This window comes from Drosophila elegans, unplaced genomic scaffold (genome assembly GCF_018152505.1).
Source record: "Drosophila elegans isolate 14027-0461.03 unplaced genomic scaffold, ASM1815250v1 contig_183, whole genome shotgun sequence".
NCBI classification, from domain to species: Eukaryota; Metazoa; Arthropoda; class Insecta; order Diptera; family Drosophilidae; genus Drosophila; species Drosophila elegans.
Genome location: NW_024545550.1, coordinates 3,292,960 through 3,315,111, shown reverse-complemented (window position 1 = coordinate 3,315,111; position 22,152 = coordinate 3,292,960). Strand labels below are relative to the sequence as shown.

The following is a 22,152-nucleotide window of genomic DNA, read 5'->3' as shown; positions in this document are numbered from 1 at the left end:
TTTCCAATAAATCTCAATAGAAGCCATTATTTGAATTATGTGAAATGTCGACCTCACGATACGATCGATCCCTCGAGTACTTCCATCGCTAGGGGCATTCGAAGTCGCAGCTGTGTTTTTTGGAGTCGAAATGGAATCGAACTTCGGATCGGCTGGCAGATGCGTGTGTTTGCCTCTCGGCGAATAAATCTCAAATATAAATAATAAGCAAATATTTTGTGTTTGCCTTTGCGGGCCAGAGTCTGGTCTTTGTGTGGATCGGTGGATCGGTGGATCTGTGTGTCGCTCTTGATGCCCAATTTGGTTTGGGCTGGCTTTGGCGACGAGATCGCCGGCTTTAGTGGGTCAGGCGGTCGATCGAGGGAATCGAAATTGAGACTGGCGCCTCGCTGGCGTCGATTGATTTTCATATGGATGCCGTGCAATTAAACCCGCTTGGCAGTAACAGAGCCGAACTGCACTGCACTGCATCCACTCATGTCCATTCGCGGCTAATTCGATCTCAACCAGACCCCGGAGGCCCAAGGAGCCCGATTCTGATCATTCAATTAAAATATTTCATGGCACAGAGCGAGGCCCCGAGCTGAATTGATTGATCAAAGCGCACATGGCAATAAATAAAATGAGAAGTGAATAAAATGAATAAATGCAAGTGCCAGCTATGCGCCGCACATGTTCAACACTTTGCACTTCCTCGTGGAGTGGGCATGGAATTCTGTTTTTCGCCGTTGTGCATTGGAATGCGAAATTAATGAAATCACATGCAGACGAGTCGGTCCAAGTGGTGGCGAGGGGCAGGAACCAGGGATCCCAGGAACCCGGGGGAAGACGATGAGGTGGCCTGGCCGCCGCTGACAGTGATTAATGTCTGCTGGGCAGGAACAACAGAACATAAACTACCCGCACAGACATAAAATTAATCGAAACTTGGTCATCATTACGGTACTTAAAATAGATGTTTTTTAAAATGTTCACAAAACGAATTCTTTAAGGGATCACTAACTATTTACAATTGAAAATGAAATACAGAAATGAAATGAAATAACTGTTGTAGAACTGTGGCTTCTGAATTAATATTTCTTTGAAATGTTTTTGATTACTTTTCATTTTAATATACTAATTTAAGAAATATTTATAAATATAATAGAGAAAATATTTAAATATTTATCGACAACATATATTCTAAATAGTATATCATTAAATTGGAAATTATACTTAGTAGCAATTAATAATTTAAATTGAAACCTTAATCGGTTAAAGAAATTTTATTTTGTAATTATTACAACAGTAAAAGTATTCAATCTTTCCATCTGATTGTCCCCTTTGCATTTATCAACGCACTCGCACAGTCACATTAATGACATATTAAGAGACAGAGAACAAATCACGGTCAAGTGGTGCTCCAGTCACTTGGGTGGCTTATTAAAAGCGAAAATAAGCCTGAGAACGGTCGCAACGAAAGTAGCTTAGGTCCACAGAGGCAGTGAAACGAAATGGAATGTTAAAAGGGTTACCACAAAACAAAGAAGCTGAGGAGGCAGTCAAAGATGAAGGTGAGCTGGAGGCCCCCATTAAAGTGAGTCAAAAGTAAGAGCCGTGAGGCAGTGACAGTGCTGGAGATAATCCACTTAGGAGATACGAACCCCTGATATTTGGTGAGGAAAGCTTCCGTCTTAGTTGGTTGGTAATCTCCACCCAAATTAAGGGCCTTAAGTAACACTCATGTTACCCTATCAGTATTACATTTCCGAAGTTAATTTATTGTTCATCAGGAACTGGAAAATTCTCTGGAGAGTTGAGTCAACCCCATAGACTGAATCACTTGAGATGGTCTGGCAATCCATGTTGGTGTCTTAAAACTGAAATTCTTCTCATGGATCACCAGGTTCTTTGTTTCCTGCGCATGCGTCACGCGCCAGACATTCATCATCATCATTATGACGATCGTCTTCATAATCAGCCGAGGAGAGAGAGTTAAATTACCGACCTGCGAACAAACTTTTGTTTTACGACAGAAATATTCGGTAATAAGCAGAAATTCAAAACAGACGCTCCGAAGAAAGTATCGCATTTCCAGTCCAAAACATTACCCCTGGTCTTGGGTTACACATTATACTGTATTATACAACATCGGACCCACAATAAGCAGACGCAAAGCGATGAAACTCACATGGGTTTCCGCAAAACTCCGACGACAGTGGGCACTTATAATTTGTTTCATTAGGCAGCGTGAAATGCACTTTTGTCCAGCTCCTTTTTGGCTTTAACTATGCTTTTTCAACTTGGTCAGTGTTCATAATTTTTCATAATTTCGCGTGGGCAACGCGGCATTTGCATTTGCATTTACATTTCCCAGTCAACCAACCGACCGACTGACTTCCTTACAGCTGGCCTTTTCGGTATGTCTTTCGTTTTGGTTTGTCCTCAGCCTCCGCAGCCGCCCAGTATCGAGTGCCACGCCCACTGTCCAGTGCCAATGTCCAGTGCCAACTGCCCACCGTGCGAATGGGCGACTATTTTTCATTTCAATTAAATTCGCATCGCGACTGCAAATCAAATCGATTGCCGGCGCATTTAACGCCTGTCGCATTACTTTGCGAGCCCACTGTTTGCTCTTACGCAAGCGACTGTATCGCGATCTGCGTGCCACTGTATCTAACAGATCCAGATGCAGTAGTTACTCTATAGAGAGCGAAAAATTGTTGTTACTGAAAGATAAGATTAAGAAGATTAAGATTAAGATTAAGATTAAGAAGTGTTTTAAATAAATTATGATAAGAACAAAGGAGGAACAATTTTAGTACGAATATGTTGGGATAAGCAATTAGTAGCAAAACTTTGTGCTGCAGTCAAATGACTCACTTGCCTTTATTTTTCTCTGTGCAGGTGACACTTTTCCATCGGTTTTTACCAGCACACAAGCATGCTTGTCCGGCATAATAACGCTTTATTACTCTTGGTTTTACTACTATGTTTTTTTTACACGGTGGCACAGTTTCCAACGAAGCAGTTCCTTTCCGTGGACTTTTAGTGCGTGGTGCAGTCATCATTTGTTTGGGCTGGTTTGGCTAATGACATGTGCCTGGTCACGAAATGTGCTCCAGACACATTTGTTGCGCCCAAATGGTAATAGAACTCCTCGCAGCTAGCGATGACAGCGTGAAATTCGAGCAAGTTGAGGGAAATTTGAGAAGCATTTCAGATGGGGTCTGAATTTGTAAGGAAAAATATACAGAAAAGTTAAGACAATCTTCCAAGAAGATTAATCCTATTGTGCAGTCGATCACCCATCCCTAAACACTCTCCATTTCAACTCCACTCTGCCGCGTGTCAAATTTATTATTTTGACCTTTGTCTGGTCCCCGGTAAGGGTTTATTCTGTTCTTTTAATTATTCACCGTGCTAAACACCTCAATTAAACAGATTGCAATGTCAGCGTCCATCCCTCAGCCATCGCGTGTCAAAGTGGGATTTCCATTACAATGGTCCGTGTGTGAAGTCACCCTGTTTGAATCGAGATATGTGCTGCACTGCGTATATGCGTTTTAGGGAGTGCCCTCGAAGGGCCGAGCAACCCCCTGGATCTCCACCTCACCAGCCCTCGAATGTTTGTTGTCCCAGTGCACGAGTGCGCCAATTTCCAGGACTTTTCCGAAGGCACGCAACAGTTTTCGCCGGCACAGCATCCCCCCAAATGGTTGGGAAATGGAAAATCCCATCCCCTGTTTCTATCCCCTTCCTCAAGAGTTGAATAAACTCGCATTGGCACTTGCACAGAGAGATAAATAAATATCCTATATTGATATTTGTTTTAGCAAATTATGTTAGAGCTTTGAAAAATATTTCAAATACAAATGATATTATTTTAACAATGATTTTCGGTGTAAATTAGAACATATTTAACGAGCCATTAAATAACTCAAGTACCTATTTTTATGTATTAAATATAGAAATAATTAATATTTTAAATTAAACCTTAAAGAAAGAAATGGTCGTGAAGTAGGAACAAAATATTAGGAAACGATATTACTTTTTATATCTTATCTACAATGTATATATCGACTGGCAAAAGATATTTGGAATAGCCTTAAGATTTGCTGTTTCTTTTTATTAAACTTATAAATAATATAGAATGAACATGAGTATTTCCAGATGTGAGTTTGTTATCACACTGATGAAAGAAAGACTGCATTTATTGATAATACCAGTGTTATAACACAAGCTGGAAATGACAATATGCAACTGATTTGCTTTTATTGCTTTCCGCTTTGTGACGAAATGTGTTTCTGGTCCGCATTGTTCACATGTGGGGGAGTTTTGGTGCGAGGAGGCGGAGTTGGGGCGGAAAACAATTTCACCGCTTGCCGAAGAGCAGGGCTTTACTGCTGCAGTCAATACTCGTAAATCAGAAGACTCGACTCCACTTCTGGCAGCTCCTTCATCTGCAAACTGGCAGATGAATGCGACTATTACCCCAGTTTTGGGTTCAACCCTTGAGATACGGCCGCATAAGGGGCCCACACAGTGCATCCGGCAGATACGCGCATCTGCGAGATACACGCACAAGTGCAGCGACTGCGACTGCGACAGTATGGCACAGTAGCCACCCCCTAAGACGAACCACCGCCCACGCGCATGAGCACTTGCATCGCTCTCTCTCTCTCTCTCTCTCTCTCCCATTCCCTGCCCACTCTCTCTCCCTCTCTCTTACATTTTGATTTGGGTTTCGGTTGGGTTTTGTTTTGTCGTTCAGTTTTCAGTTTTTAGTTTTCAGTCTCACGTTGACCGGTGAACAACGACCAGGAAAAGTAAAGTAAAAACCCCCGAAATTCCGAGTTCGTGCAGCTGACCGTTTTTTGTTTAAACAAAAAACAAAAAAAAAGAGCAGTGAAAATGCCCAGTGTGTGTGCAGCGATGCATTTAAATTGTTTTTGAGCAGTCAGCCCCATGGAATAAATGTGCATATTCCGCTTCCGTTGCGCACCAATTGTTACTGAAAAAACCCCCGGCCCGCCCCCTGCGACACGCCCTCCCCCGCTGACACGGCAAACAGAAAATAACAACAACATAAAGTGGGGAAAATGTTTACAGTGTTTGGCAACTTTGCTGCCCCGAAACGAGGTCAATGCATTTCCAATTGCCGATAACGAAAAGTGAGGCAAGCGCTCGAAAATCGTAATGTTAAGTTCAAAGTTAAGTGCACTGCTGCAGCCCCGCAGGCATTTACTTTAAATCATAAATAAACGAAGAATTTTCCACTCGAGTGAACAAACTTAATGTGCCCTTATTAGTGTGTGTTCTGTGTATCTGTGTATCTGTGTCTCGGGCAATAATTGCATGCCATAAAACGCAGCAGCAACTTGTTATCAGTGCGGCTGCTGTGGTGCCCTGTAATTGCACTTCCACTTGAACTATATCCCATCTTTATTGGTCTTTATTGGATTACCAGTGGATGCAAGCGGGCCAACGGAGTACACAGTAGGCCCTGGATACAGCAAACAACTGCGATAGCCAGGTGAGTGGACGGCAACATTGTTGCGATATCGATCTGTTGACCGGGGAATTCCAATGAGTGCAATGCTCTCCACAGAAAACCATGTCACTGTCCACCCCCAAATTGGTGTATACCCGCATCCCAAAAATAGAGCAACTACACGGGGAAAAATAGGTTATTTTTGGACTAAATATTAAAGTGAATTAGTACTTAATATATAATTATTCACATGAAATTAATATCTTATCAATTAAGTTTGGCACACCTCCACTTTAGAGAAAGTTACATACACTGCACAGAAAAATATTTAAACTATTTTAAATTGTTATATCCTCTATCATATATAACTTAGATGACTACTTAAATACATTAGAGTGCCTTTAACAAAATTACTAGCTGAAAAGTAAAATAATGTTATACTGTTCTTATGTATTTAATTAGGACATAAGTCACCAATATTCGATTCGGCTTTAAAATCAGTGGTTTTTATACCCTTTAAAACTAATCTAATAAACGATACATATAAATTCAAACTTAAAGACTATCTATAATACTTTTCTGTGCACAGTAAGTCCAAATAAACTCTTTGGCCCCCCGCAAACAAAGGCAGAGATATAAATCTATTCTATTGAAACCAAAAATCAAAGACCACGCGAACATGCGAAGGCGGCAGATAAAACGGATTAACATAGCACAAAGCGACAACAACACTCTAAATTAACAAACAAAAGTCAATGACTGTTGTTTGAGGGAGGGAAACTATATAGTAATGTGATATTGGGCCCAAGTACGGGGCACACACGATAATGGCGAGCGAAGACCGCATAATGGGTGTACGATTTCCCAACTAGATCGGCGCAGATTGAGCCATAAACCCGCAGATACCGTTATGGAAATTGATTTGCCATATCCATGGCAGTTAATTAATCAGACGCGATTCGGGGTCACTAATATCGGTCGGGGTGTGAACTATGCGCAATTCGCTTATCGCCAAGAAGCCCCAAAGTGAGTGGATTAAGAGAAGAAAAAGCGACGAAAGATAATGGTCAGTTCAGTCGATTTAGAATGGCGCAGAACAAAAGAAGTTCAACGCTCGCTTCAACAGTTAAATTACAGTTGGGCCTCGCTGGGCCCGATGGCCGAAGTTGATAAGGGTTTCTCGCATTCGTACCTGCAATCTGGGCCACAGCGTGACCAATTTTCCCGCCCGGCCCTTTTTTCCGCAGGGAAAGCCCATGCAAACGGAGTTTTGGGGGGAATACCGGAAAAGAGAGCTGTTTGCTGCACTGAGCAAAAATATTTATATTAATTGTACAAATGTATAGCAAAATTTTGTCTGATACATATTAAAAATAACAAATTCTTGAGACAAAGACTAAAATATTTCCATTTATCTTACATTTGTTATTTCATAAATATTATATTACGCAAAAATGAACAGTAAGGAAAAGTTTAAATATTTCAAGAAAGTTATTTAAAGAGGATTTTATAATAGACATTGCTTAAAAAGAAATGCATATGTAAGTGGTGTTTTATAGAGACAGATGGTAGTTCTTAAAAGAGTTACTTTTTGAAGAACAATATTTTGTAAAATTTATTTAATATAAAATATATTTTTTTAATCTCTTGCTTTAAAAAAAATGGTTTGAATAACAGTTGTGAATCTGGGAGCGGGTTTCTTTGTTTGCTAGTGTAGAATTAACTGCAAACAGCTGTGTGAATCAAGCAGAACAGCTTTATTTTGGCAATTGAAATTCCTTGGCTGCGACGATCAGCAATGACAGCTGAAGTCGGGCCGCAGATTTTAAGGCCCACAAGCCTGGCATAATAATAACCCTGAAAGTTTACTGACTTCCGTTGCAGCGACAGCAGCAGCAGAAGCAGCAGCAGCAGCAACACCAGCAACTGCAACACTAGGAACAGCAACTTGGGCTTTAAGCCCCGTAGGCAGGAGTTGGCCAAGAAGTGGAGGCAGGAATGGGCCAGGGGCAAGGGCGATAGCATCTGTGGACACCCATGCTCCTTTGTGGAGAGCATTGCGGAGCACGTAGGTGGCGCTAGTGTTGTTTATGTAGAGGAGGAGGCGTTGGCTCCATTCTCCTGCTGCTGCTGCTGTTGCTGTTGCTGCTGCCTTCTCATCGGTGTCGTCTGCAATTTGTTGCTGTTGCTGTTGCAGCTGTTCGAGTACCTGCAACCTGCGGCTAGAAAGGAGCTGCGATGTTAACAACCGTTGCTACGGTTTGGCTTTAGCTTGGGCTTGGGCCAGTCGAAGAACAGTGTTAACTGGAAAGCAACGGCTGCATTTCCACACGTTCCCCGGCAGCAGCGACAATGACATGACAGCAGCAACATCGGCAACACCAGCAGCATCTCTATGGGCCCGAGATTGCATCTGTGTATTTATCTTAATTAGGCGGGCGTTGGCCAAGTAAAAATGCATGAATCACTGGCGAACGGAGTGACAAGACTCGAAAGAGTCGAGTCAAGGAGGAAGACTAAAAATAGCAGCTGCAATCGTGGGTAAACTGCTAAAAACGTGGATATATTAAGCGAATATGAATTTATTTAACTGGATTTTAGCTGAGGAATTTCAAGACTCAGGTACACACAAGCAAAGCGTATTTTTTAGGATGAGGGATTTGCTTTATCTTGTAATAAATTATATCTGTACTTATCAATTACTAAACTCTAGAATATAATGACTTAATCATATTTTTTGTATAAAAGAAGTTCGCTTTAATCAATTTCGTTAAAATGTATATAATCATATTAAGGAAAACGTTAATTATTTTAAACTTTATTAATATCTAATTTTGCTTAGATATTTTCAATATGCATCCTTAAGTCAGAGAAACCGATTCTCCATTGGCAAATGGCAATTAATTAGAAATCGCTAAGCTACGAAATTGATTTTACTTAATCAAGCCGCACACACACACAACCACATTGAGAAAATGACGCTTTAAAAGTTTTTCGCTGTTGCCGAACGCACCAAAATTAATCAAGCGGTATATGCAACAACAAATATGTATATAAAGGCCGAAAAAAAATCGAATTTTATAGGCAGCGCTTGAATGCCCAAAATGCATATCGCTTGGATTCCAATACGAAATTTACCGTCACATGGCATTTTTTTTTGGTTGTTGCCTGATTTTATTTTCAGTTTTGGACATAATTTACGTGATCATGGCGCGTCGATAGCAAGAAATTATCGACGCGCATGCGCAGTCTGCGTCCATGTTGCTGTTGCCGTTGCCGTTGCAGTTGCAACTTGCAATGGTTGTTGCCGTTGCCGTTGTCGCTGTTGCTGTTGGTGGTGCTATTGCTATTGCTGCTTGGTTTCTAATTGTTGCGCGCGTTTGTGAAATTTATTGCGTTTCGATCGTTTTTCTTCTGCATTCACGTAACGCCAAAAAGTGAAAAACTCGCGGATCCATGCTTACAACTTCATTTCGCCTTGCGATTTGGCGATTTGGTAGCCGCGATACGGCCGGCAAAAGCGAAATTTATTTTTATGTTAATGGCTGCGGCTCGGCGAACGCATTTCGTGAAAGGAAAAGCTCGATCGATGGTGTGCTCCAGCGGAAAAAAAAGGTTTTCGCTTGCAGTGGGCGTGGCGAGCACATGTTTCCTGTTCGGCGCATTGCTGATCGTTGACTTTGCCGCTGAGAATCAGAACAGCAGCAGTCGCAGCTGCTCTTTGTTTGCATCGCCGATCGGCGATCGCTGAACCGGGCTCCAGTCGCATTTTGACAGCTTCCTACAATCCCCCTTCCGAAAGCGGAGGAATTTACGGCCTATACGGGGATGACTCACTATGGTGAATATGCATCACTCTCCAGACTGCTCGTTCAGCGTGTGAATGTGAACGATGGCCAGAGTGTCTGGCGGTAATCGATATGCTGTTTGTTGTGACAGTGGAGGCATAAACATCCGCCGGATTAGATTTTGGCAACCTGAACCACATGGATCGCTGCGATTTCAGGCGGGGAATTCTATTTGCATAGCAAAGAAAATCTGCGATTGTGCGAAGATCAAAGGAAACTTCTGCTTACTGTCTGAAGAGAGATACAAAATCTTCTGCGCTTTCCCTTTTTCTTTTTTCAACATTTCTGGGTTCGAAATACACTTTAATAAATTATTAAATTTAGATACTATTAAATTTGTATGAGAATTTTAGTACAAAAGTAAAAGTACAACCTTTTTTTTAATTAAATGCTATTAAGGATGTATTTAAATTAACCATTTTAATAAGAAATGTTGCATGTTAACATCAAGGAACCATATTATATACATATGCCAATTCTTAAAATCATAAACGAAATGTGTATTTTAGTACAGTGACTAGTGTTTTGAAAATATGAAAATTTCCTTACTGAACAGCAATTATTTAGCAATATTGTTCTCTGTGTTTCTTGCCATTTCCTTTGGCATCTCGCACTCTATAATCTCCATTAGGCCCTCGAATCTCCGACTGCCACATTGCAGCACATAATTTCTGGTGCGTTGCATCTGCAACTCGGCAATTTCGCAATCATCGAAATGCAATTTGAGTGCAATCATTTATCTGCCGCCTGGCTGGCACAATATTTCATTTCTCATTTTTCATTTTCACCGGCGATCGAATCCTGCGGAAAGAGCAAATATTGAAGCTGGGAGGAGTCGCGACTTGCAAGACTGCAAGTCCCAAGACAATCGATTACCGGACCGCGGCGCAAACGTAATCAGACAAATTCAATTTACGGCAATTTGCATGCCGCGTTCGTTCGTGAAAAATGACAATTGCTGTTGCAAAGCGGCGATGTTGCTGTTGCTGTTGCTGTTGCTCTTACTGTTGCCGTAGCCGCAGTAATGTTGCTGCCGTCATTCTAAGGCTGCGCCCGTTGCCAAGGCTGAATTGTGTTTTTTTTGTTATCCGCCTGGCTACCTGGTTCATGGCTGTTGCACATTTGGCGCTTATCGCCGCACTCGCATCTGCCCGCAACACACACCAGCAACTAGCAACTAGCAACTTGCAACTTGCAGCAGCAATAGCGATTTTGGGGGAGCAGGGACAACAGCAGCAGCAGGTTCGAGTTTTGTTTTGGCCATTGCAGGAAATGAAAAATTGGCAAACATGCCACGCTTTGCTCTCCACAAACATGCATATGTTGCACATAATTGGCGTTTATGCCACAAGCGACGAAATGCAACCTGCAGCGGCAAGCTCAGCGACTAATGTTGCTGATGCGTTGTTGATACGCCTGGATTTTCGCCGCTTTTTTGTTTCGGTTTTTTGAGTTTGGCTTTTGGTTTCGGGGTGTGTCGCCTGCAGCCGAATGCGGCCACTTTTGGCGCACTCACTTAACCTTTGAACTGGCCATGTTGTCGCGGCGAAACGTGATTAAATTTAATTAACATTTGCTTCCTAAATGGTTGCTGGCTGTGTGAAATTTAGTCATTAGTTGTTGTTATAGCGCGGCTATTAGGCGGCCACGCCCACCGCCGATCACGATCCGCCTGCTGCAGGTGCCACATGTTGGCATTGCCATTAGAGTGGGCCAAAGTAGTAAAGAGCAGTATAAACCAAAAAAAAAAAAAAAGAGGTAACATCCCAGCACGATTGCATTAGCATAACCCAAACCCAAACAGCGTTACCTGGCTGCAAAGTCACAAATCGGAATCGGCGATAAAGATGGCGTGTCTGCAACACACGAAAAGAATTTAATTAGGCGACTGCGTTCTGTTCTGTTTGGTTTTCCACGGCTTTTCCAGGTCATCAGCTTGCCACACGCCACATGGGGAGGAAAATGCTAGAAAACTGCGAGGAAATGCCGTCATTAAGTGAAAAGCTTTGTGGCATGTCAACACGGGCAGTTGCCGTAAATCAAAGGCACAAAGTTCCACAGATCCCTGTACCAAATCTCGAACCCCTTCTCCTTTTCTTTGGCACAATTTGTCGAGGAATGAGCACGGGAATGTCGCAATCAAAATTTCAACATCATGTTGCCCCAGCCGAGGGGAAAAAAAGTGGGAGAACTATTTATAGCTGCAGTCGATCGCCAGTCCATTGGGCCAAATGTTTCTCAAGTTGATTCTGGATCTCTGGCATTGCACAAGCCCACTGCAGACAGGGGCAACCTCATCATAATAATGGAATAGAGCGCTCCAAACTCACTTGAATGGGACTCTGAATATGCTTCTAATTGGCGAAAATTATTGAAAAGATCTTATTGCCAGCAATTTGTTTCATCTTCTTTGGGACTCTGGAGACTGCATAAATCTTCTATTGCGTCTGCTGCTTCTCTCCTGGTATGCTCTTATGGTATTAAATTACCATAAATTAATATTATGGACAGGCATTTAATTAGAAAGCCAGACAGGGGATACAAAAGAAAGGGAATGCCAAAAAAATGGGGGAAACTGTGGCCAAGGCTCTGACACTAAACTTGACCCACAAAAAACAGAGTTGTCTTTTTTTTTAATGGATCAATTAGGCCTGGAGAACTTCATTCTGATATATGTGCCAGATTTGCTATAGCTTAGACACTCTATTGCAGAGAAAAAAACTTTTGATAACTTGTATAAAGAAAAAACTATTAATAAAGAAAATTCTAACTTTGATTAATATATTTAGAATATTATATAATATTTTATAATTTGTTAAATAACGAAAGTGTTGAATACTTAAAGGTGCCATGGGAACTTTTTTGTTATAACTTAACTACTGAATTTGTATATTTTACTATTAGAATAGGATTAAATTGCTATATTTTTGATTACTTTTAAACTCGTTACTAAGTGTCTAATCTTATAAGTTTTAAAAAAATTATCTTATTTTTCTGAGTGCCATTTTCAATTGATCTTGATGAATGTGTTGCGTGTTTTAATTCGCTTGAATTTTAATTAGTCACAATTTCCAGCGACATGGCCAGTGTCAAAGGTCCGCGAGATATTTTTAGCCATCGTGCTGCCGCATCATGCTGCGGGCAGCAGAATGTTGCACACCGCTGCGCATGTGCAAGCAATTATTAATTGCATATGCAACATAGCTGCATTCCAGCCACTAGGAGCTGGAGTCATCTGAGTCAGCGGTTTGCTCCATGGCGCCGATCGTCGTCAGAGGCGTCAACGGCGTGTGCCCGTCTCTTTCTTGGCCAGAATGTGTGGGTGGGTTGCTGTTGCCGGTGCTGTTGCTGTTGCCTTTTGCCGTCGACTATTAGCCAAACAGACGTTGGAGGCAGGCAGTCGGCACTCGCCCAGCAGGCAATCTGCCACATATATTCGCCGACAGAATATGCCAATCCTGGCCAGAACGCAGAGAGCATCAGCGGATCGGTGGGACCGGGATGCACTTTCTTGTCGCGCCCCTTTCTGCATTGCTTATTAAATTACAAAACAACGGCCCACACATAAATAAACGTGGCAGGCTCTTCCCTGGCCAGGCATTAGATGATGGCAATAGGAAATGCCTTCTCCCCCCTCCTCCCCCCGCTCGCCCTTCCCCTCATTACTGCTCCTCTGTCTTATGAAAAATTCCTAGCGCTCGGCGTCTATAATTAAGCGTGAAATGTTGCTGGCGTTACGCCGCATTCCCTGAACCGAAACGAGCCCTTTGGCTATAAAAGCGGACCCAAGACGCGAAGGAAGATCCACAGCCTCTGCTACAGCTCCAGGTGCACCGAGAAAAATAGCGTTCGCTTAGTAACATAAAATTTCTTAACATTTTTTTTTTCAAGATATGTAATATTCGAGTTATTTATGTTCCAACGACCAAATTTCTAAAAAATTCCAAAATGACTAAACTTTTTATGTGTTTGTAAAAACAATATTTTAAAGCTTATTTTCTTTAATTTTTTCTCAATTTGTTTTTCATTAATTGTATCTTATTTTTAGGAACCTAAAATTATTTCAATATGTTACTGTGTAAAGTTTATGTCCCAGCACAAGATGCAGACAAAGACGAAGGCCAAGAGCAGGCACTTTTATGGGTTCCTTGAGCAGCGGCAGCAATTCTTATTAATTGCAAGTGTCCGCACTTACTTTGCAACATGTTGCAATTAGAATCTCGGGCCGGGCCGAACAGCTGCCCCCGGCAGGCTCTTTGTTGACGGAAGTCAATTCAAATTAAGACCCCCGAAGGCCCGGCCCAGAGTTCAACGATCCCGGCCAGACTCCGAGGAACTGCAGCACCAGCAGCAACAGCAGCAGCAGCAACAGCAGCAGCAGCAGCAACAACATGTGGCAACAGGGCTCGCGAAAATTGATTTCTCTTGTTAGGGTTTTAGCGCTTTTTCGGATAGCCATCCAAGCATCCAACTATCCAACTATCCAACCATTTATCCATTCTGACGACGCGGCCAGACCAGGCAGTAATTAAAATAAATTGCCTGCCCAGCGCGGTTTCAGCCACATCTAGTGTTGGCCATCTAACGTCGCCTTGGTCGGAGCTGTTGATAGAATTTGCACCAGGACCGGCTGTTGCAGCTCCATGCTCCTCACGGCCATCAAATTAAAGCGCTAAATTGTTGCTCGCCTTTTCCTGTCTTCCATCACGCCATCCAGACGATGGTCCGGTTCATTAACATACTATATGTTTGTCAGGGGTTCGAAATCGAGAATCGGTGAATCGGAGAATCGGAGAATGGCAGTGAAATTTTATGATGCCACCAAACCGAGCTCATCGGACAGCTCATCAATTAAAGAAGTGGCCATAATATGATTGTCTTAGCAGTGGCCTGACCTGCTTTTTATGGCCACGCCGCGAGTTTTCCACTTGCCAATTACGGCTGCCACACAAAACAGCTGCCACGCCGGTGGTCGCAGTGCCAATCTTGGCCCGAACTGGATGACAGTCGATGGCCTGAAAGCCGCTCTTCCAGCGTTCTCCCCGCTCCATTTTGCCCGCAAGGCCTGCGTTTTCGCTGGAAAATCTCTCAGCCACGCGAAGCGCAGAGCATTGACCATTAATTGATGCCTTTCAAAAGCATTGACATTGGATCTAGCTGCGGCATGTGGTCCACTGCCTTGGGCGGCGATGTGGCACAGCCTCGCTGGTGGTGAGTGCGGTGGAGTGGAGTGGAGCATCAGCTCCAAATGGGGGAAGGCACCGCATTCCGCGGATGCGGCCTTGCTAAATAGGGGCATCTATTGGCCATCCTTGGGGACGAGATGGCGAAATGGCTATTTTACCTCGATCTCGATTAGGCAGAATCCCTTTGAAGTAAGTAACTTTTATCACTCGCAAGTGAATACCTAATTGGAATTCCAACGTAGTCTATTTTATTTTATTTATATTGTATGACCTTGAACGAAAATAACACTTAAAAATAATTTCTTAATTAAAACTGTCACAAAAAGAATTTCATTTAGAGTTTATTAATTTTTGCGGTTATTGTGCTAATTGACTTCTATTATGGCTGCTGCTTCTTTATAGCTGCTTCTTTATAAGAGCGCATTTTATTTAGAGAAGTGCATAATATATATTCTATTTTTATATGTGTATATAAATATATTTGTTTAACTTAAGGTACTTGGAACTTAAGAGCGACCTTCGGTGACCCCAGACCCCGTCCCGAACTTAAAGCGATTGCGGGATTGACTTGTCATAAAGAGGGCCAGCAGAACTTGTTAATTATGTTAACAGAGATATCTTGGCCACAGCCCGAATGCAAATTTATCCAAGCGATATGCAGCGCTGCTTGTTTATGGAGCTCATTAGCGGTAAGCCATTACCGAGAAACCAATACAAGCTGTCCCGCTGTCGAGGTATCTGGGTGTCTAGGTGTCCATATGTCCATCTGTCCAGCTCCTATCTAGAGTCAACACTACCCTGGGTACTCGACCATATCTGTGTGGTATCTTGGCCTTCAAACGAGACAGACGGGGGTCTCTATCTCCGCGACAACTACACTCCCACTCCAACTCCAACTCCCCACCACTCCACCTACCACTCCACTCCAGTCCAGACCACCTCCAACTGAGTGAGTGAATCAGTGAGTGATTGACTGACTGATGGCTTGACTGGGTTACCAGTGTGTCGCCCACGTAGATGCTAGTTTTTCGGCGACTGCAATCCCTTATGCAATCGTGCTCCACATTAATCAATCAGCAAAAAGCTAAAGCCTAAGCCCTGACTGACATTTCCTGGCCTGTTTCGTCTTTCGTTTGTAGTCTCTTGGCTTTTATGCTTTTATGCTTTCAGCTGATGCGTGTGCGATATGGGAAAATTGAAAATTGATTTCGAAAGCGAAAACCGAAAACGCAAACCGCACGGCTGAAACCGCACGAAAATGTTTGTTGCCCGTCTGCACAGATTAGCGTTTAAAACCACTTTCCATATTGCAGCTCCAGTGGCTAATTAAATGCGATGGCCTTATATAATGGCGCCAGGTCGACTCGACTCGACTCGACTCCACTCCCTTGATCTTCTCGTTGACACCTCAATTGGCTGGTAAATTTCACCCAGCCCTTGAACTGGTCATGACCATGTATGCACTTCGAAAAGGCCTCCTTATTTGGCACCGCCATCGGCCACAAACATTGAGGCCAATGCCCTCCACTCTTTTTCGCGGGATTAGTTTTGCCAGCGATGCGGCTATATTTAGTGGGCAAAATTTGTTCACACTTTTATGCATTTTTCGCGCAGCTGCCATTCATCACAGAAAGTGTTTTTACGGCCAGGAGATCCAGCTCCAAAACGCCAGAGTCACGCAGTTCGTCATGTCAAAGTCAAGGAAGGCCATTGAGAATGCGCGAGATGCCTTCCGCCGAAGGGAAGTTCTTCAAAAACACGTCGGACTGCACCTCAGACCCGCCCCGCCCCCTTTGGCTCCGCCTCTTCGGGCTGAAGTGCAAAGTGCAACAGCTTTGGCTGCTCCACTCCATTCTACTCCACTCCTCAGCTGAAGTGTCGCCTGCCAGGATGAGCAAAAAAAAAAGAGAGAGGCAGGAACAGTGGATTTGTGCAGGGAAAAACATTAAAAAGAACTGTTACCATTCATAAATCCTAAAACTATATATAAACACATTTAGTTTAAATACCTCAAAAGATTTTTTCTACACAATTATTTTTTTTGGTTTTGATAAAATACTATAAACTTTTGCATTTTGTGTGTGGATTATTTTTATGTTCTCCATATATCTATTATAAAATCTCATAAAGTTTTCTTGAAATTTATGTATTTTGGTCTTTAGTTAATAGAGAAAAACGGCACAGTAAAATTTAACATTAAAATGTATGAATGTAGAATTCTTTTCCAAAACATAAACTTACTTTGAACAAATTAACATATTTAATTTGTTTATCCAATAGAAAAACAGTGGATTTTACTTTTTTTAAATTCTCAATCTTAATAAAAATAGGTATAAGGAAACAAAGAACAGGTTCCTATAAATATTTACTAAACTAAGGCTTAAATAGCTCAAAATGTAATTAAAAAATAACTAACTGCTATAAAACTGCTTATAAAATCAAGTCTTTAAACTAAGAGGTCATTTGTTTGCTGTAAGAAAAATGTTTGTGTATGTAATAACTTCAAAATGTCTAGAGCTAGTCAAATAATTTAAAGTTTATATCCCACACACATGAACTCATTTTGAAAGTAGACCTTGTCCTATTTGGGACAGGTATTTTCCCTCCATCTCGAAGCACTGTGCCTGCGGGGAAGCCAAAGTTAATTTAGAATCAGCAGTCAGGCAATGTTTTATGAGATTTTAGCACTTTTCAGCCGTGGCATGTTTCGGTTTGGCCAGGCCGAGCGGCTGTTTTTTTTAATGGATGTCTGCCCCATGGAATTTAGCACGTTTTGCCACTCGCACCGAGGAAAACTAATATGCCAGCCTGCCAGCCAACCAGCCGGCCAGCCAGGCTGCTCTTCGCCGGGCCTTGTGACATTTATGGCTTCCCAAGTTGGCCTGAAAGTCTGGCTTTGCCTTTGGCTTTGGCTTCACGTGCAAATATGAACAAGATTTATAACTTTTTGGCGGCGACATTTTCCTAGATTTTTTGTTTGCTGCCGCTTTAAAAGGATTTCACTTTTCGCTGGAAATGCGAAAAAAAAGAACAAGAACGCTAAAAGCAAAAGTTGCCGTGCTATTTGCCATTGCGTTGGCCTGGATGAGCAGCGCACAGCCGTCGTTTAAGTGCCTCCGATCCATGGATATCCAGCCCAGCACGGGCTAAAAATAACATCCAAATCCATTGCCCTCCGTGAGGGAGTCCGATCTCGAGGAATTTTTATGCTTATGCGTCTGCAAGATTCGCTCAATTTCCAAAAGAATTTCCAGCCCATTTGTGGAGGCTCTGTGCGTTCGCTGGAGGAAAGCGGAAACCATCGCTAATCCTCGGGAAATTATCAATGGCTCTTAACGAACATTAGATGCAAATGGCTAAGCTGAAGGATGGGGCTTAATTTTTATGGCCAAGCAAAGCCATTTTAGCCAGATCGTGAGCGCAATCAAATTTGAAAACTATGATTTTATGGGCTTATGGCTTAGACTTTAGACTTTTTTTTGAGTGGAAGTTTAGCTGCTTTTCTAAGATTTATTAATCAAATTGAAATATTTCTTAAACCGAGGAATACTTTTAAAAGTTATCACCCATAAATGCAGAGAATGGTATTTGTATGTATTTAAGTTACACATATAATGAATTAAATATTTTCAATCCTTTAATATTGTTAATCATTTTTAGTTGTTTATTTTTCGATCGCATTTTTTCCCTGTCATTGTCAAAACAAAGTTGTTCAGCTTGTGTTTTATTGCACATGTGCTGCATACAGTTTTCCCATGTTTCTTCACAACACATGTGCCTGGAATGTTTGCCAACATTTGCGACCATTTGGCGGATTCCACTTCCGTTTTCCAGTTTCAGTTTCAGTTAGCGGTTTGGCTTCTGTTCACGGCAATATCGCTAAGTAAAGCGGTACTAAAGTGGCCATGTTTCGGTTGGCCGTCTTATCGGGGGAAATGTGTTCATAAGCCGCGTTCAGCGACGCATTGAATAACATTTTAATTGGGAGTTGCAAAATGCGTGCCCATATGCCAAGCGATCAGGCGACACGTATGGGGGCCCAAGTCAATAATGACAGTTGATAACATACACAGAAAAAAATTCATAGTTTTGAATACTTTTTATTGTGACTTTCACTAACCAAGAATTTATTGACAAATTTGCTGTAAGATGAGGTGAAAAATATATTGTGGATTTTTTTTAGTTAAAAAAAAAAATTCAAAGGCTTGTTTCTGCATTTATATACAACTTTGAACGTATTTTTAAGTTCAGATTTAAATCAGTTTAATTTAGGGACACCAAATCTTTATTAAAACACCAATTTTCTCTTTGTGTAACGGCTCCCTAAACACCGGACTAACCATGGCGCCAAGTCAAGACGGAGCAGACAAAATGAAATGCCGATTAAAATATCAATTGCCAGACGCGGACCTGGGCCATCGATGATGGCGACTAAGCGCATTAATTTAATGCTCTCAACAGCTGGCCACGCCGTGCATAAATAAAATGTCATCGCATACCACATTATTTCTTACCATTTCTTACCATTTCATACCATTTCATCCGAAGGTGCAACATTTGAACGCTGTCGATTTCGATTTCGGGTTCGGATTCAGTTTCGTATTCAGATACAGATACAGATTCCGACGACAGCACTTTCCCTCGCGTCGCATAATTCAATGTCGCCAACTTATGAGCGACTTGCACTTGGCTTGTAAATCAGTCAGCAAGAAGCTGCAGGCAGCAGCTGCATCTTCGGGCCGGTTGACCTTTAGCGTCTGCTATTTTTAGCCACAATCGCGTAATCTTTAGCCCGACTCCGCACTGGAGCCTGGGCCTTATGAAATTGTGTCAGCCGAGCCATAAATTGCCGGCTTTGGGAGCTTGTCCAGGTGCGCGGAGCGGACACCTGAAGCCGCCGCTGCTGCTGCTGCAAAATTACGACTACGGCCATAAGACACTTTGTCGCCGGGGCATTAAAGGGATTTGGATTTGGATGTGGATTTGGAAAATGAAACCAGTGTCTGGGCCTCCTCCACCTCCATCTCCTCCACTTTTGGCCCTGACACCCTTTAAAGCCGTGAGGGGGCTACTCCAATTGCAAATTGCAAGTTGCAAAATGCAAAATGACAGAGAGCTTACTTTGCATTGTTTCGCTGGGCTGACAGGCTGAATTTGTTGGCCACTCCGGTTGCGCAGATCGCCGTCCAGATTCCAGATTCCAGATTTCCGATTAGCTTGGCCAACATTTTGCCCAGGTCTCGGCGGAATTATGCCATAAATAGTTTGCAACGGCCACAGCTGTTGGCTTTTAATTAAATGCTCGCCGGCAAGTGGCAATGATTACACTCTACTTTTGCACGGCAAAAAATTAAACAAGATCTTATTGTTAAAGAAAACAGCTATTGAAATTTTGTTAAATAAATTATACAAATTTGTTATGCATAACGCTTAAACCTTGTTGATTTTTGGTACTTAATATGTATAGTATATAGTTTCTCTCAACCTTAAGGTTACTCAGCAATTCTTTGTATTTACATAATTTGTATAATGTTTAGTTTTATTATGACCAATACTTTAGGTCATTATAGTTTTGAAGAAAAATAGCTTTTAGCTTAGGATCTTTTTTTGGTATGTTTCTTCATATTTGAATGAGATTTCTATTCGAGAAATCAAATTCATCATCTCATAATATAAAGTTTCTGTCATTCAGTTGTTTTTTCTGTGTGTGAAAACCCAGTGGAGAACCTGTCGACGCAGCCCACGGTTTGGCAATTAAGCAAAACGCTCTGTCGTCTAACTGGGTCAGCCTGCAGGATGATGGCCAGGCCGGTATCCAAAAGCCTTAAAGTATTCAAATACGAGTAACCGAGTATCCGCTGGATAGGCGAGTATCTGCTCTGTCTGCGTTTGCGGCCCACGCAAAATAATCAAACAGAATGATGGAAAATTAAATGTACAAATCATGTTTACGACTTGTCGTCAGTCTGCCCGAAAAGACAGGCGGCACAGCGGCGGTCTGACAGTGGGCGTGGCACTCACTACTCATGCCAACTAATTGTTGTTCGTGGCTTGGCAAAATGTTGCCCAACCAGGCGAAGATCGAAAACTAAAAGCTAAGAACCAAAGCAACCAAAGCAACCGAACCCAAGCCACATTGACACCATTCGCAATTAGGAGAAAAGTGCCCCGTCGGCTACTGGGGATGTTGGTGTAGATGAGGATGCGGTTGAGTATGAGAATGGCCATGACGATGAGGATGCTAATGCCTGGAAAAATCGAAATAGCTGAAAACCGGTAGCCGCAACGGGGGCCTCAGTTTTGTCTTAAAAAGTTAATTGCCTGATTTGCTCAGCCTCTTTTTTCAGCGGGAAGTGAGATGTATGGGCTGTTGGGATGTGAGGATGTGAGGATTGTAGCTGTTGGGTTGTTTGCCAAATGTGCTAAGAGATAATCACATAAACAGTGGCCTTAATGAAGTTGACCAAACGAAGCGAGGCATTCACACATGGCAGATGCAGAAACCTCCACCTCCAATCTGGTTCTTATTTATAGAACCCACTATACTTTTAGTATACGTTCTCGGCTTGAACTGCAATTTGCAGGCCATCATTAAAAGTGCCTGCCCATTGCATGCACCATTGACTGTTGACTGACGCGATCTGTAATTTATAGATCAAGTCCCCCTGTCGATAATGTTATTAAATCCGCAGTTGTGAGCGCTTTTGATTAATTGAACCGTTTGTGAGAAATGATGAGCGCTCGTTCGGAATGTTCATGCCAATTGCCGTTGACTCGGGTCGATGTTCTGCCATGTTGTTGCAGTTGTTGCAGTTGTTGCTGCAGTTGCCTGTTGCAAGTTGCTCGTTGCTCTTTGCCTGTTGCTGGTTGCTAGTTGCCTTGCGGTTTGACCATGTTGCGTTGGCATATCAATTCACATGTCAGGCCGCCAGGCAGGCGAACAGCAGCAACCTACTTATTTATGCAGCAGACCAGGCCAAGTAACTCCGGCTCCGGCTCCGATTCCAAGCCAAGCCGGGCCAGAACGCACACTCGCTGACTGATGGCCACGTTCTGACCGGGCTCTTTGGCCATGCATCCTGCGGCTAAACAACTCAATACATCAGCCATTCCCCAACCGCTGGCCGTTGTTTGCCCCGGCATAAATCATTTTATGCAACAAAATTATGGCAAATATCGCGGATTACGAGCATGTGTGCCGCCGCTCGTTCTTAGGCTCAGAGCCATACCCATGCCCATCAACATTGCAGCACCTCGATCGGTTCGGATCGATTGGGTTGGGTTGGGTCGGCCAATTGGGTGGGGGGCATTAGACCCCGCCCACTAGACACGCGCCTCAGGAATACGGGCAGACTTATCATCCAAATTAGTCATCGCTTTGTTATTTTTTCCATGTAGAAATTGCGTTCTCAACTCGTTCTCAGCACGTTATAGTAATTTAAGGAATTCCAAATCAATTTTGTTGTTAAAAAGTTGAAAATACTTTTAAGACTTTCGATCATAATTGTAGAGTGAGTTGTAAATTTTAATTTTTAACCTGTTCTTTTCACACAACTTTTTATATAAAAAAATGTTTTTTTTCTTTCCTTTAGTAATCATATAAATTCTGACAATTATTTTAATAAATGTAAAAAAAATCTTTTTC

At 42.4% G+C, this 22,152-nt stretch overlaps 1 protein-coding gene across 2 annotated transcripts in view; it reads left to right on the top strand.

Annotated features, from left to right (window-relative positions):
• The window catches only part of LOC108138668, a 48,544-nt gene that overhangs the window by 17,792 nt on the left and 8,600 nt on the right, over positions 1-22,152 (top strand). The window lies entirely within an intron of this gene.